Raw genomic sequence first — 15,722 nt, 5'->3', positions numbered from 1 at the left:
TCAGAAAAATGAAGAATATTCGCCTCTCTCCCGACTCTGATTTGAACGTACACTCGGTAAATATTGTAGTCCCACACGTAGACTTCCATGGTGTTGCCATGAAAATCTACATGTGGGACTACAATATTAACCGAGTTTAAATTCAAATCAGTCGGGAAAGAGGTGAATATTCTTAATTTTTCTGATAGTTTTCATCAAAATAAAAATAATTTCAAGGAATTATGGAAAATAGATGGCCATTTCATGGATTTAAAGATGTAAAATGTGAAATTTTAGCAATTTTTTTTTTTTTTTTTTTTTTTTTTTTTTTAGCAGGAGCGTCATATTTTGTAAACGTATTGACCCAGGCCTAGTTTCGATACGCCATACCTAGCCCCCTCAAAATTTTTGGCTCGTTATGCCACGGGGGCTACGTAGGCCTTACATGTACCGGTAATTTAGTTGCACAGCTTGTATGCCTTTTCATTCTCCCAGCCAAATAAGGAAATCAACAGTCACAATGGTATTACATGTAAAATTACATATTACCGTATTTCATTTGAATTTATAACCTAGTCGCATACCCACAAAGGAAGGCATCCGACATCCTAAGCAGAACTGCCTCCATGTACTGACTCATACTAATGCACAACATGTACTAGACACATTCATGTACATGTAACAGACACAATAGAAACCTCAACTGTGAATGCTTTCTCTGCCAAGATAGTGTGTGTGTACGTGCCATGGGATGTTTGTTGCTAGGTAGATTCCATTGATTTTAGGATTCTGTTTCTTAGCTGGGAGTGCTGAAAGGCACCAAGCTGTCGCAATTTGTGGAAATTCTGAAACATAATGAATCATGAACTGAGGGTATGTGCAACCATGTGTACCAACCATGTGTTACAAATCACTGAGTTTGACCATGGACCTATTACGAATGGACATTCAACGAGTGCATTTTATGACCACCACCTGTTTCCAGCTGTCAAAATTGCTGTCTAACCCTTAACTTTCTCTTTACGCGGTTTTTACGACGACCGCCCGGGGCGATTGTTTACACAAGCTCCTTTCGCCCAATGATCGTCACCGATTGATCACTGGCCCTCTTTCGACCAAAGACGGCCATGTTGTAGCCCCGATTGCCAATAGGGAAAGTCCCTACATTACCTAGAATGCAATGCGCAATTCATATCCGGTTTTTCAGTACATTATTTTAGGCTGTCTATAATGTGCGATTGTCGTCTGTCCATCAAAAAAAATCCCGTTAAATTTCATCAATCCTGTGGAATTTTATGCCCAAATGAAAATCAACTTCTGTCCGAAGGTAAGTGCTACTATCGACATCAATACTGTCCGAAAAAGATGAAATTTTAACGTTTTTCCGCAGATTTTTTCGTCGAATTTCAACTGCTTTTTTGCCGTAGATATACGGATCTGCAAGGTGATGTCAATGCATTTCATTTCCGGTTGTTAGCGATGTACGTAAAAAATACGTTTATGCACGCCTGTTTTCTTGTTTCTGCTATCATTTTCATAGCGCTAACGTTCGCTGCTGTGCGTTGCTTTTGATAAAGTGAACGAACAACATCGCAATGGGTAGGAGCAGCGTACAATTGATTTCCGCTGTCCATCAGTGAGAGCGAGTTTTACGACCGGCTTGATGGGTGTCAGCTGCCAGCGCTCTGTTTATAAAAGGATTAGCGGCGACGGTCTTTGGGTCAAAGGAGGGGATTCGTTGAATGTCCATTCGTAATAGGTCCATGGTTTGACCCAGGAAGCAAAGGTCAGTCTTGGATTGTCCAAAACTATTACATAGCAGAATCAAATTCAGATCTCTGCTACATTCGATTGACATAACGTCTATGGCTCTGCAGACTCTCCGTAAAGGTCGAATCCACCCCAGAAAAATGTGGATTTGAATACCGGTAAATAGAGAAAAATCAAATTAGCATAGCACTGAAAATTTCTTACAAATCAGATGTAAAATAATAATGTTATTACATTACAAAGTTACGCTTATTTTTCACCAAACAGTGATATGCACAACTCAGTGACATGCAAATGAGACAGTCGATGATGTCCCTCACTCACTATTTCATTTGTTTTTTATTGTTTGAATTATACATTTCATTTTTTACAGATATGACAATGAAGGCCAACTTGACTCAATTAAACAATGTTATAGTTCCACATGTTCAGGGAGGAATTATTGTTTCACTTGATAATGAGGAGAAAATTAAAATATTTCATATTTCATATAATAAAATAAAAAAGAAATAGGTAGTGGATGTCGTCATCAGTCTCTTGATTTGCATTTTTTGAAAGTAAGCGAAACTTTATTTTCAGTGTTATGCTTGTTGGATTTTTCTCTTTTATTAAAATCAACTTTTCTTTAAGGTGGACTTGTCCTTTAACGAAATACTCCTTTTTTTGTTGAGAAACTGATTGGACAATGACCATCTTTTTAAAGGACAAGTTCACCCTAACAAAAAGTTGATTTGAATAAAAAGAGAAATCCAACAAGCATAACACTGAAAATTTCATCAAAATCGGATGTAAAATAAGAAAGTTATGTCATTTTCAAGTTTCACTTAATTTCACAAAACAGTTATATGCATATCCCGGTCAGTATGCAAATGAGAGAACTGATGACATCACTCACTCACTATTTCTTATGTATTTTATTGTATGAAATATGAAATATTCTAATTTTCTCCTCATTGCCCTGTGAAACAAAGTTTTATTTCTCCCTGAACATGTGGAACTACCAATGTTTCACATTTTATGGTTCAGTCAAGTTGGTTCTTATTGTCAAATCTGTAAAAATAGAAATAATGTACAATTCAAACAATTAAAAAAACAAAAGAAATAGTGAGTGAAGGAGATCATCGATTCTCTCATTTGCATGTGACTAAATTGTGCATATAACTATTTTGTGAAAAATAAGCGAAACTTAAAAATGTCATAACTTTCTTATTTTACATCCAATTTTGATCAAATTTTCACCATTATGCTTGTCTGATTTTGGTCTATTCAAATCAACATTTCTCTAAGATGGACTTGACCTTTAACTAATAAAAATACGAAAGAGAGAATAACGTTATAAAGGAAATCATCAAATGTGATATTAAAATTTTTTATTTTGTAATAATGAATACTGTAGGAAAGATAGCGTACAGTATATTAAAGGGAGATACCTCATGTACAGTATGCGTTCCACTCCATGAATTTAAGACACCATAAAGAAGCCCAACTATTTTTTCATTTCATTTATTTTTCCATTTCCAACAATCATTTACAATCATTTACAATAAGTTTTGTTACTATTCAATGATTACATCCGGTAAATTGCCAATTCGTCTACTGCCAACTCGTCCACTCACCACATGGTCTACTTTCATTTAGTCTAATGCCAACTGGTTATTAGTCAAAATGGTGAGTGGACGAATCGGCAATTAGACCATGTGGATAGTGGACCAACTGATGGTAGACCAAATGACAGTAGACGAGTTGGCAATTGGACGAATTAGCATGAGACGAATTGGAAATTAACCATTACATCCTACATACATGTACAGCATGCAAAAAAACTGAAAATAAATCAAAATGTATTGTAGGGCCCAAATGCACTGCACGACATTTAAAAGCCGGGTAAAGTTCAGATTGCACATGTTGCATTGCATTGTCGTGTACACTTTGTACATGTACAACTGAAATATGCTACAGATTTTTGAGGTTTTTTTGTGTGCTGTAATCATTGAATGGAGTTTACAATTAATGTTGCAGATCATTGATCTGTTTACAAGTGTACAGTAGAACATATATGCCCTTCGCCTTCCAGACAGCAAAGCGTGTGGTTTTACATGTACTACCTGAAGCTAATTGGACTTTGACTTTCGATCATGTTTGTTGAATTAAGTATTTTACCTCATATACCTTGGATTGTAAAATGTACACTTGTAATTACGGAATCATTCACCACAAACACTTTATTCTTTCCCAATACAATACTTTCTCACGCCATGTACAGATGCTATGTTGTAAACACACTGCATGAGGAAGGGGGAATCGATACATGCTATTCAGCAAAATATCCCTTTGTAAGGCATGTCTAGAGAATCTTTGTTATTTGTAGCACTATTGTTGCTATTGTACAGTTGAATGAGACTTTTGATTCATAATCCTTTCCTTGCTGTATAGCCCATTGTGAGGGGGCATTTGGTTCAATGACATCCCCTGTTTGAAGAGTGTGAATATCTGTAAGCCTTTTCAAATGAAATAGTTTATCTGGAGAGATAGTCTAATACCATATTTGGATGAAATCCGTTTGGTCGATTATAAGGTTGGTCTCAACACTACACTATAAAGTCTGATCATTAGGCCTTGGTGTTCCGGTGTTCCAATAAACCAATGTAATACATAACAAATAGTTTAATATTTTCTTCTTCTGAATATCTTTAATTATCGAGGATGTTTTATTCAGTCTTACCAATCATAACCCAGGTTTCCCTGTTATATTTCAGGTGACCACCGAGAAAAATATGATGAGAAAACGGGAAAGAACTTGCCAATGTTTACGTGGCCTTCTTGTTCTTGTTATTAGCTAAGCTACGAGACGCATATAGAGGGCGGCAGACTCTTCATGCGTCTCGTAGCTTAGCTACTAACAAAGAGAACAAGGTGGCCACATAAACATCGGCAAGTTTTTTCCCGTCTTCTCATAATATTTTTCATGTTTTTTAAATGAATGTTTTTTTAAAAATTAAGTTTTTTTCCCATCTTCTCCTAATATTTTTTCTTGTTTTTTTTATTAAATGAATGTTTGTTTAAAAATGAAATCAATATTGTATAATCTGTGACTTCTATGTACTTCTCCGTTCATGAATTCATTTTTTAGGATACTGATTACCGACCAGCGCAACACCAGCGGATTCCAGAACAAAAAAAATTCTGACATGACTCAAGATTATTCATTGACCTTAGTAGGTCTGGACATAGTCTTTTAGCCGAAATGGCGAAATGGATAACATAGAGAATAAATTTTGGCAAAATTTTTAACGTTCTGCTTGTACTTGTAGTCAATTTAAGCTTATTCCAACCCGGAGTACCCTTTTTAAAATTCATTTCTTGCCTGATTCTGATGAGATTTCAAGTTTTTTGTTCATCAGGGCCCCGTCTTACAAAGAGTTGCGATTGATCCGATCAATCGCAACTATGGGAAGCCAGCAAAGTCAATATATCATGCATGTTTATTAGAAAAAAAATTCTAGATGTGAATGTATATCCATAAATTCAGGGATTTCTTGACAATTTGGTGTATTTTCCTTTGTTTACAATGGACATCACATTTTTGCAAATTTCCTGCAGAAAAAAATTATAACACTGATGGATTTCCATAGAGTTACGATTGATTGGATCAATTGTAAGTCTTTGTAAGACAGGGCCCAGATCTGTTCAAATCATATCCGATTCAGCTTGGAGTACCCCTTTATTAAAAACAAGTAGCAGAAAAATTCTGATGGAGCTGATGAAATGCTTTTTTTTCTTCTTCAAAATAGCATTTATTACCATCAGACTCGTGTTCTCACAACATGTGTGCACATACATTCAATTCATTTGAAATCGACTGAATTTAATTTTCATGTCTCATTGTTTGCACCATATCCATTAGACTACAGACCACATTCACCACACCACTGGTCTGCCATGTATTTGAAATGATTACTTTGCATCGTTAGGATTTAAAGCTATTAGCTATATGGGTATTTGATTTGTCCAGCATTATCACTTTCAGTATTAAGCAAATTGGCATTGGGCATTAGAGGCAATTGACTGTTTGTAATGCCTGAGTGATTTTTTTTTTTTGGTGGGGGGGGGGGGGGTGTGAGTGTGAGAGAGCAAATCATAGTGATGAAAGTGCATGAAAGCTGAATCCTCTCCCAATCATATTTTCAGAAGGAAGAATCGGTAGTTTGACCAATTCAAGCTATTGTTTCAGTTATAATTTTTTTCCATTTCAATGACTGTTATGTCACGGACGTTGGCTTTACCTTTACTTACATTGGGTTAAGTACAGCGCCACCTCCCACACCTCACTAAAATCAGACTCTAAACACGTAGTGTATGTTGGGGCTAAAAGTACATCATTTATCAAGCATTTTTAGTCTTTTATACCCTTGCAAATTTGACCATAATCATGTAGCTTTCCTAGCGAAATATATAACCTTTTTTCAGTAATTTAGTGTTTTTGACACCCTTTATCACGTTATGTGCCCAATCCTGAAAAAAAAAAATCCTTTTTTGTTTACTTGTTTCTTTGGTCGCGCCTGGTATCCACTCGTCAATGAAAGTGGCGTACATGCACAGTATGTGTGCATGTATACATGTAAGCAACATTTCTCAAAATGTGTTGATCGTAATGTGATGTGTGCATCATGTTTGTATTTCATGCACTAAGACCCCTGTTACATCTGAGAGATTCCCTACCTCGGGTTGGAAAGAAATCAGATGTAAACATCCCAAACCTACCTCGGGCCACCTTTTAGCGAACCTACCCGAGACCACATCCAGAGGTAGTCTCGGGTAGGTATCGGGCCGGCCCCAGTCCACTGATTCGTAGATGTAAACGCACACAAGCTTTCAAACCTATCTCGGTCCGTTCGCCAGCTGTCAAATTACGTCATAGCGCGCGCTATCCCCTCCCCAGCCCCGTCGTTCTTCGAATATTTTGCGGCATGCGACATGTGAATTGTGATTGATAAAGTCTTTGATTTGAGTGGAAAGAAGGAAGCATTTTAAATGTATTTTTTTCAAGTCGATCATAAATTATCTTCAACGACTGCTGGGATCATCAGCATTCTTCCAGAACGAAATGTAAACAACTCAAATTAGCGCGCGCAAATTATTCAGAGCCTAGATCGAGAGCGCCCTTTGGTGTCAGCAATCGGATACCGTTCGAAACCGTAAATGAACGCTGTGATGTAAACAGACCACATTTCGGACTCGGTCCGTTCGTGAAGCTAATCCACCAATAATCCAGTCAAGGTTGCAAGTGGACTCGGTCGGGTCTCGGGTAGGAAACTTTCAGATGTAACAGGGGTCTTATACAGCATGACGTCATTGGTGAATGATGACTCATTTATTGGGGGGTTTTCCAGTCCTCGGTTTATCAGTTGTACATACTCATTTGCTCATCAGACCAACCCTATTTCTCTCCACCAATGTTAGCAATACAAGACAACAATCCCTTTCTCATACATGTAATTTATGGAGGGACTGTGCTGTGCAATATCGGAGCATACCCCTGTCCAGCAATCGGTTATTGCAAACTATGAAGGTACAATATAGCCTGATTTGCAAATAAAAATAAACAGATTATTTTTCTCGCCTTTTTAACGAGAGAGATACTGTTCTTGTAGCACGAGCATGCTTTTTGGTCTACTAAATGAGAACAGGGTTGTAGTTTTGTGATGGTCATCTCATCTGCCTGAGTGACTAGATACTCAGTAATATTTAATGGTATTATAAAGCGCAGTCTCTGACCATCCTTGTGAATGATTCATCCACACAGACCCATTTAGTCTCGAAGAAAGAGCGAATATTTGAGGATTGTTTATGATAAGTTAGTCACCCCATTCATAGGGCTAATATAACTGTACGAGAAGGGGTTCCATAATCCATTAAGGGAGGCAAAATTGCACATACATGTACAATAATTAGCTGTCCAAGAATTCTCAATTTGTCCTTTTAATACTGTTGATGTTTCTTGAAATGTAGCAAATGGTTTTTTTTTTAATCCTTTTTTGTTCTTATTTTAAAGTAAACCTACCTCATTGAAAGGATACCATCATACCAAAATACATGAACATGCATTGAATGATTACAAATCCCACTAAATATTCCATAGCAGAGAAGAATAATTTAATGTCATTCATTCCTGATTTTCGGCCATCTGCCTGCAGTGTAGATGGGGCATGTAGCAGTAAGGCTTGGGCACCCACGCTTGTCCAATTAAAGATCCAGAGCTGGTGTAGGTCCTGGTGGCAAGCTGAGCCCAATGATGATTCATCCAAATCCTCTTGCATTTTTAAACTGTTACCACGCCAAGCTCTCCTCAGGTGAATGGGGAAGCTAAAAATCCCAATAGAAGTGAAAACAAAACAAAAAGGAAAGAAAAAGGCCTACATGATATAAACATGGTCACAGAAAAAAGTATATTTGTTACATTTTTATTATCACAGCTCTAATAGTTTGATCCCTATTGGGATTTTGTGTAGCCCTTAGCTTTTGTCTCACCTGCATAGCAGAGTGAGACTATAGGCGCCGCTTTTCCGACGGCGACGGCGGCGGCGGCGGCGTCAACACCAAATCTTAACCTGAGGTTAAGTTTTTGAAATGACAGCATAACTTAGAAAGTGTATAGACCTAGTTCATGAAACTTGGCCATAAGGTTAATCAAGTATTACTGAACATCCTGCCTGAGTTTCATGTCACATGACCAAGGTCAAAGGTCATTTAGGGTCAATGAACTTAGACCATGTTGGGGGAATCAACATCAAAATCTTAACCTAAGGTTAAGTTTTTGAAATGTCATCATAACTTAGAAAATATATGGACCTAGTTCATGAAACTTATACATAAGGTTAATCAAGTATCACTGAACATCCTGCATGAGTTTCACATCACATGACCAAGGTCAAAGGTCATTTAGGGTCAATGAACTTTGGCCGAATGGGGGTATCTGTTGAATTACCATCATAACTTTGAAAGTTTATGGATCTGATTCATGAAACTTGGACATAATAGTAATCAAGTATTACTGAACATCCTGTGCAAGTTTCAGGTCACATGATCAAGGTCAAAGGTCATTTAGGGTCAATGAACTTTGGCCAAATTGGGGTATTTGTTGAATTACAGCCATAAATTTGAAAGTGTGTTGGTCTAGTTCATAAAACTTGGACATAATAGTAATCAAGTATCACTGAACATCCTGTGCGAGTTTCAGGTCACATGATCAAGGTCAAAGGTCATGTAAGGTCAAAGAACTTTGGCCACGTTGGGGGTATTTGTTGAATTGCCATCATATCTCTATAAGTGTATTGGTCTAGTTCATAAAACGTGGAAATAAGAGTAACCAAGTATCACTGAACATCTTGTGCGAGTTATAGTAGTTTTCAAAATCAGCACTGCTGCTATATTGAATCGCGTGATGCAGGTGAGACGGCCAGAGGCATTCCACTTGTTCTGTTTATGCATTTATTCATTTTTATTTATTTAAGTATTAGTATTATTTATTTATTTTATTCATTTTTTTTTTATTTTAAATATTAATTAAATTATTTATTTATTTATTATTATTATTATTATTCTTATTATTTTTTTTTTTTTTGGGGGGGGGGGGCATTTTGATGCCCAAGCAGAAAACCTGTGTAATTTGTTCCCCCTCGGCCATTAGGGAGGCAAGAATATAAAATGTTTATGGATATGAAAAATTCATGTAGACCTATTCTTCATGTAAACAACAGGGGCTAGGGGCAATTTCGCCCCCAAAATGCTCAAAAAAGTCCTGGAAACCTGAATGAGGAGCCCGGAAAATCCCCATCCATTGCAATGTTAAAGCTTATCCAGTTAAATCACCATGAAAACCTGAGAGGTCTTTGTCGAAAAATGGTGAGCTTAGACAGCTGGTCGTCTTAAGATTCGGAGCTGAAAAAATTGCAGATAAGTCATTTGTCCATAGTCCAGGATGATACTGCTGTTTTGATTCACCAATTTTCGACAAAGCTGCTTTGTCATGAAGGGCTTTTGACAATAGATTTTCTATGTTCCAGAATGCGTCTGCGTAGTCAGTGGTTGTGAAAACTCCCCGATGCTTCATTCACATTCAACCAAACTAACTCCAAACAGACTGATGGTATGTCTGTAAATCATGTATCAGAGTTGGTCAGTCCCAAGTCTTTTTTTTGCTGGTGTGAAAGTGACATACATGATACAGCAAGATTTCTGGATTGAAAGTAGTAGGGCTATAGAGTGCTGGACAGACATTTCATTTGTCGAAAATATTGGCCTATTAATTCATTAAGTGTGGAATTTGATAATTCTTTTGTTTTTATTTTGTTCAATAGTAAATAAATGATCTGTTGCTTAAAACTCCTTCATCGATTCTCCATAAATGAAAACAATAAACACAATTATAGTCTATGTATGTATGTATGTCCTGGTAGCAATTAGCTAAATTTGATCTGTGGTATTGGTATGCTTGCAAAGGGCAGAGATCATTAAGAGAGGGTCATCCCTATACGATAGCCAACCCGCTGCGCTACTCCCAGCCAGCTATTTATTTCCTCTGCTATTTCAAGCAGTCGGGATGTATAGCTCTTGACGGCATGCCCTTTCAGGAAGGAGATTCATTCGGCTGGGAGGAGGTTTTGAGTGAAGGATAGCAAAGCAGGATTGCTGCCTGCTTTGAAAAACCCATTCAGCCGAATTTGTGCCTGGCTTAGGTTGGGAAGTTATGGGGCCGTCTTCAATCTGGAGGAGATTTTGACGATGTCATGGGACAGACGTGATGTGACTTCGCCAGCCAAGTAAATCTGATGGGCTGTCATTGTGTCAACTGTCAACGGACTCCTTTGCTTCTGCTGATATTCAATATGGAACAGAAGCTCTGGATTCTTCTGGACCCTTCCCTGATGTATCTCCCAGATGGCAACTGTGATCAAACATGTCCTCTACTGCTTCTGTAATTTGCATTCTTTGTAATCATCATGGAATTAAGCGAGTGACTATAGATTATTGATTGTCTTGCTGTGCCTTGTCATATTTGAGATGAGTTTTCCTTTTGGTGCGAGAGGTACCGGTACTATGAAGAATTACAGCAGCTATACCAAGTACAGGCCCACCACTGCTACTACTGGTAAAGGGGCATCATGGAGTGGAAGAGAGACATCTTCACTTCCTCTTCCATCCGTAAGTTTACATGTCCAAGATAATAAAGAAATAGTTGTAATTTATATCAAGATTGATATAACCTTAAATCGTAAATACAGCATAACTAATAATAAGAAGTAAATATCACCAAAAATGTATTGATAAAGCATGGAGAGAGGTCTATGCGAGGCCTTTATCTATTTCAAACTTTTAGCAAGATGGCTGTCTCTTGCATTTTTCTTTAAGGTCAAGTCCACCCAAGAAAAATGTTGATTTGAATAAATAGAGAAAAATCAAAATAGCATAACGCTGAAAATTTCATCAAAATCGGATGTAAAATAAAGTTATATGACTTTAATATGACATTTTAAAGTTTGCTTATTTTTCACAAAACAGTGATATATACAACTCAAATGAGACAGTCGATGATGTCCCTCACTCACTATTTCTTTTGTTTTTTAATGTTTGAATTATACAATATTTCATTTTTTATAGATTTGAAAAATAAGGACCAACTTGACTGAATCATATAGTATTAATCAATGCTCATCTAACATGTTCAGGGAGGAATTAATGGTTGTTTCACTCGACAATGGGGAGAAAAATATAATATTCCCTATTTCATACAATAAAATACAAAATAAATAGTGAGTGGATGACGTCATCAGTCTCCTCATTTGCATATCCACCAGGATGTGCGTATAACTGTTTTGTAAAATTAAGCAAAACTTTAAAATGTCGTTCTTTCTTATTTTACATCCAATTTTGATGAAATTTTCAGTGTTATGCTTGTTGGATTTTTCTTTATTTATTCAAATCAACTTTTGGTTGGGGTGGATTTGTACCTCTTCTTTATCTTTGATATGAAAAGAATGAGCAAGCAGCTTTTCCTGTTGTAAGAAGGCAGTTTATTTTCATTAAATTTCACACATTTTTTTCTGTTGATATCTCATGCATAAGTAAAATTAAAATGACATCATTTTTGGAACCAAACTCTTAATTTTGTGTGTTAGAGGATGGATTCTAGAAGGATCCATGTTTAGACCGTTGACAATATTCACTGTCAATATATTGGATTATTATTATTTTCATAGAACGAATAGCTTTAAAGATGCCCTCAGAAGTTCTTGGAATCAAAAGAATTGTGTAGTAAATGTATATTTTTATGAACATCAACTTCAGATTCCTCACCTCAACCACCATCACCAACACCGTAACCCTCACAGACCCTGTTCCCATTGCCGTCTTAAATCTAGTCTGGTGGAAACTAGTTTAACGTGTAAGAGAACGGTCGAAGCGATCTTCCAAACCGGTTCAGAAAACCACCTCGCGATGTAGTTTTCAAGATCGTTTTGCCTCGTTAAACTAATTCAAGCAAAGGTGAGAACAGAACTGATCTTTGGGAAGCGATTATTGGGATTCTTTGACACACTGCTCCAAACACTGAGTGTAAAAATGCCTACGCTGTGGTTTCAAATTTCACACAATACATTTTACCCCATTGAGAGTGTTCCCATAGAAACGAGATGGTGATGAGGATGCTCGCAAAGAACTGGTTTCCTAATGTGGTTTAAGGGAAACCAGTGCAAGAAAGTATACTGAGAACAGGACCTATTTGGGTGAGGGGGGTGTTGAGAGAACCTACACTGCATTGTGTTTGTAGGTGTTATGGTGTAAAATGAACGCTATCATGAAGTGATGGCGGAGTCTTTAGAGATGGTATTTTAATCACTGATGAGTCATCTCATGTGCAAGCCATTCTCCTTCTTATTGAAAATCAATAATTTCATAACCATGCCAAGGGAAGCATTTTTCATTTTTACTCTGTCTCATACCATCTTTGAAGGAATACTACTTTCAAGTACCTCTACTCCTGTCAATATCCTTTTGGCTGGTCCAAATTTGACACAGTTTTGACCAGCCTGGGCGCAAAGAGGTGAATGAAGTCCAAACCCATGCAGGGCCAGCCCCTACCGTCAGCTGGCATATATTTTGATGGCAGTTAGAAGCTTTTTGCTGTCCAATATCTTGGCTGTATGAAAGACTTTCATCAGCCTGTATATTGTGGCTGGCCAAAGTTTTGATCTTCATTGAAAAGGTACCATTGTCTCAAAATTTGTCGAAGGGAGGGGGGGGGGTCAGTATTTGATCCGTAAATTTGTATGCTTGAGCAGTACATTGCACTTCCCCTTTATTACATACATGTGCATACTGTTTTTTAGTAAATTAGTTTGTATTTCAATTTTATGGATCAGTGTCTCTATCTGGTGTAAAATACTGCCAGAAAAGTATGAAACATCAATTAAAATTTTTTGACCCTTCAATAATGTAGCCTTATCACATGGACTGCAGATATTGAATCAATTATTCCTATCTCCTTTGACATTTGAATGTCTTCTCCAGAGTGACTGTCTTTACTCCCCTTGAACAAGTGCACAAAGACGTGACCTTAGAATTAAAGAGGTTTCTATTTCTAGCAGATTATTTTAGATGACCCTCAATCGGCTTGGCGAACATCTTGTAGATATGATTTTATTTTGGGGGCCTCTCAAAACACGCACACTCATTCATAGAATTTCTTTCCTCTGGTAATGCTCAGAGTGCTGTATCCATCCTTCTGACGTCAGCCAAATCTCAGAGTTGGTGAGTGATTGGAGTAAAGTTGAAGAAATTCAGATATAGCTTATGTCAGATTTATTGTTTTTAAATCCATAGAGGTGTAAACAGTTTGTGACCGCCTATTCGACAATAAAAGTCTTCAGCTTTACAAGTATTCTTACAAAAACTTGATACATTTTGGGTTTGGGGCGTTGTAGAGATACCATGATACATGTAGGATAGCAACATGATATATTTTGTGAGCAGAGAAACTTTTTTTCTTTCAAATGGTTGTCTAAGTTTCAAATTACATTTTGTGTAAAAAAAAAATTAAAATATTTTTTTATCATTTATTTATTTATATATTTATTTATTTATTTATTTTTTTTTTTTTTGGGGGGGGGCTCCATTGCAACACACTATGAAAGTTATTTCTTATAGTTTCAAAGTTGGGATGGAGTAAAGCTGAGAAGAGAGGGTTAAAGAGCTCTTTATAAGATGGGGGGAGATAAAAAGACCGGAGGGGGGGAGGGGGGGGGCAAGATGGTAAAAGAATGGACTCGGAGAAAAATGACAAGTGCATTGCATTGCAATGCATCACAAGACAGGATTCTAGTAAAGACATACACGTACTTGTAGTTTGATTATTCGAATACTGCTATTTTTAAACCAAATGACTTGTTTTGATCAGTATCATTCCATTAATTTCATTTGATTGTGCTTTGAAAATTCATGTAATAGAGGGCCTAGTTTAGTACGTTTTTATGCTGTATGATGAGTGCGCTATTTAAAGAATAATAGTGGGCTATTGCGTCAAGTCGGTCTGTACTGTATGTTTTGATTTGTCGCATACAATAATTCCTTCCCATCATGCTCTGGTTTTGAGAATTTTAAAGGCAAATACAAGAATGATTATTGCAAACAAAAACGTCATTGGAAGAAAAGAGTCCTCTCGCACTGAGGAATAACTGTTGTGTAACTTCAACTTCAGATTGGTGAAATGAAAGGCATCTATGGAATGTACAAAGTATTGCCAACGTACTTGTACATCGTGCAGGTAGAGTACGAAGCAAGGTAATGCATTTGTTAGCATCATGCCGTGAAGTCTGATATGCCATTGGACAGGAATAGTGAGTGCATTTGAGAGCATGATACTTGTCAGTCATATTACAGTTCTTACTAGTTGTTGATATAAAACAGCAATGATTGTACATAACAAATACATGTATATTTGTACATATATATGTACACTGTACATGTAGTTGCAGTCGACTTTCAATGTACACTGTAGTTTTAAGTTTTTATTTCTTTGACAAGATAGAAACAGTGTTGATTTCTTTGTGGGGGAAGGGGTGGGGGATGGAATGAAATACTAGCAGTATGATTATCCCAACAAGTTATTGGTACATGTATGTTTAGGTGTAGTTACAGATTTGCTCAATTTTTGGCAGTACCTGTACATGTATGTAAATAGCTGTGTGCATGATGTTGTGTGTTATTTAAAATCCTAATTTCAGTGAATTCTTATTAACTGTAATATTTTTTTTGTTTGGATCATCAAAATACATAAGCCTACAGTATGTTCACAATATGGATCATGTGAAAAGGCCAGAATTTATATTTACATTAAAAACTTGTAATCTCAATGCATTGGAAATTATTTGTTCTGCGATAACCACAATTGTTTTACACACGGTATGATGTATACTAATGATTTCATGCCTCTCATGACTTAAAAAAAAATTTGGGAGCAGTTTCCCCTGCTAACAATTCTCAACATATTGATACCGGGGTAAACACAGAGAAATGTGTGAAAGAGTCTACAGTGTACGTCCATGTAGGGTGACGGTCTGGGTCCATGGTAAGATGGTTGAATGTGCATACAATATACATGTACATGCTCCAAGTCCCACTCTATTTTGTATTTGTTGACATAGAATAGCTACGATGAGAGAGAATTCCCCGCAGTTTGAATCACAACACTCTACTACTTACTGTCTCTAGGCTCTACCTAGCATTGGATGGTCTGATAAAGTGAGAAGGAAAGGTCTAGTGTACAAGGCATGAAGAGGATGAAAATAAGAAAGAGGCCAAGATTAATCCATGACTAATATGTACAGTACATGTATTTGTCCCCTTTTTGTTTGATTCAATGCCCTTCTACATGGACATAGGTGTATGCCCTTTTTTATTCTTACCATTTATCCTCTTAT

Source organism: Lytechinus pictus, chromosome 3 (genome assembly GCF_037042905.1).
Source record: "Lytechinus pictus isolate F3 Inbred chromosome 3, Lp3.0, whole genome shotgun sequence".
NCBI classification, from domain to species: domain Eukaryota; kingdom Metazoa; phylum Echinodermata; class Echinoidea; order Temnopleuroida; family Toxopneustidae; genus Lytechinus; species Lytechinus pictus.
Note: the sequence above shows the minus strand (reverse complement) of the source record.